Here is a 2738-nt window from a genome sequence, read left to right as displayed (position 1 = left end):
GGGCGCAGCCCCCTTTTCCTTCTTCCTCTCCCCCTCTTTCCCCTTCTCCTACTCCAACAAGGAAGGAGGGAGTCCTACTCCCGGTGGCGCGCCCCCTCCCCCCTTGCTCCTTTATATACGGGGGCAAGGGGCACCTCTAGGCACGACAACAATTGAACTCTTGATCTCTTAGCCGTGTGCGGTGTGTTGGGGAACGCTGCAGAAAATTAAAAATTTTCCTACGGTTTCACCAAGATCCATCTATGAGTTCATCTAAGCAACGAGTCATGGGAGAGAGATTGCATCTACATACCACTTTGTAGATCGCGCGGAAGCGTTCAAAAGAACGGGGTTGAAGTAGTCGTTCTCGTCGTGATCCTATCACTGGAGATACTAGCGCCGAACGGACGGCACCTCCGCGTTCAACACACGTACGGTCAGCGTAACGTCTCCTCCATCTTGATCCAGCAAGGGGGAAGGAGAGGTTGATGATGATGGCTCCAGCAGCAGCACAACGGCGTGGTGGTGGTGGAACAGCAGCACTCCGGCAGGGCTTCGCCAAGCACGTGACGGAGGAGGAAGAGGTGTAGCAGGGGGAGGGGGCACTAGGACTTCAGGGTGCGGCTGCCCCCTCCCCCCTCCCTTTATATAGGCCCGCAGGGGGGGCGCCGGCCCTGGGAGATCCAATCTCCCAAGGGGGCGGCGGCCAAGGGGGGTGGAGTACCCCCCAAGGCAAGTGGGCCCCCCCCGCACCCTAGGGTTTCAACCCTAGGCGCAGGGGGTGGGCCTAGGGGGGCGCACCAGCCCACTAAGGGCTGGTTCCCCTCCCCACTTTGGCCCTTGGGGCCCTCCGGGATGGGTGGCCCCACCCGGTGGACCCCCGGGACCCTTCAGGTGGTCCCGGTACAATACCTGGTGACCCCGAAACTTTCCCGATGGCCGAAATACCACTTCCTATATAGTTTTCTTTACCTCCGGACCATTCCGGAACTCCTCGTGACGTCCGGGATCACATCCGGGACTCCGAACAACATTCTGTATGCTGCATACTCATATTCATACAACCCTAGCGTTACCGAACCTTAAGTGTGTAGACCCTACGGGTTCGGGAGACACGTAGACATGACCGAGACGGCTCTCGGGCAATAACCAACAGCGGGATCTGGATACCCATGTTGGTTCCCACATGCTCCTCGATGATCTCATCGGATGAACCACGATGTCGAGGATTCGAACAACCCCATATGCAATTCCCTTTGTCAATCGGTACGTTACATGCCCGAGACTCGATCGTCGGTATCCCAATACCTCGTTCAGTACCGTTACCGGCAAGTCACTGTACTCGTACCGTAATGCATGATCCCGTGACCAAACACTTGGTCACTTTGAGCTCATTATGATGATGCATTACCGAGTGGGCCCAGAGATACCTCTCCATCATACGGAGTGACAAATCCCAGTCTCGATCCGTGTCAACCCAACAGACGCTTTCGGAGACACCTGTAGTGCACCTTTATAGTCACCCAGTTACGTTATGACGTTTGGTACACCCAAAGCACTCTTACGGTATCCGGGAGTTACACGATCTCATGGTCTAAGTAAGAGATACTTGACATTGAAAAAGCTCTAGCAAAACGAACTACACGATCCTGTGCTATGCTTAGGATTGGGTCTTGTCCATCACATCATTCTCCTAATGATGTGATCCCGTTGTTAATGACATCTAATGTCCATAGTCAGGAAACCATGACTATCTGTTGACCAACGAGCTAGTCAACTAGAGGCTCACTAGGGACATGTTATGATCTATGTATTCACACGTGTATTACGATTTCCGGACGATACAGTTATAGCATGAATAAAAGACAATTATCATGAATAAGGAAATATAATAATAACCCTTTTATTATTGCCTCTAGGGCATATTTCCAACAGTCTCCCACTTGCACTAGAGTCAATAATCTAGTTACATTGTGATGAATCGAACACCCATAGAGTTCTGGTGTTGATCATGTTTTGCTCGCGAGAGAGGTTTAGTCAACGGATCTGCGACATTTAGATCCGTATGTACTTTGCAAATATCTATGTCTCCATCTTGAACATTTTCACGGATGGAGTTGAAGCGACGCTTGATTTGCCTGTTCTTCTTGTGAAACCTGGGCTCCTTGGCAAGGGCAATAGCTCCAGTGTTGTCACAGAAGAGTTTGATCGGCCCCGACGCATTGGGTATGACTCCTAGGTCGGTGATGAACTCCTTCACCCATATTGCTTCATGCGCTGCCTCCGAGGCTGCCATGTACTCCGCTTCACATGTAGATCCCGCCACGACGCTCTGCTTGCAGTTGCACCAGCTTACTGCTCCACCATTCAACATATACACGTATCCGGTTTGTGGCTTAGAGTCATCCAGATCTGTGTCGAAGCTAGCGTCGACATAACCCTTTACGACGAGCTCTTCGTCACCCCCATAAACGAGAAACATGTCCTTCATCCTTTTCAGGTACTTTAGGATATTCTTGACCGCTGTCTAGTGTTCCTTGCCGGGATTACTTTGGTACCTTCCTACCAAACTTACGGCAAGGTTTACATCAGGTCTGGTACACAACATGGCATACATGATAGATCCTATGGCTGAGGCATAGGGGATGACGCTCATCTCTTCTTTATCTTTTGCCGTGGTCGGGCATTGACCCGAGCTCAATCTCACACCTTGCAGTACAGGCAAGAACCCTTTCTTGGACTGATCCATTTTGAACTTC

The sequence above is a fragment of the Triticum dicoccoides genome, chromosome 2B (assembly GCF_002162155.2).
Source record: "Triticum dicoccoides isolate Atlit2015 ecotype Zavitan chromosome 2B, WEW_v2.0, whole genome shotgun sequence".
Classification (NCBI taxonomy): domain Eukaryota; kingdom Viridiplantae; phylum Streptophyta; class Magnoliopsida; order Poales; family Poaceae; genus Triticum; species Triticum dicoccoides.
Note: the sequence above shows the minus strand (reverse complement) of the source record.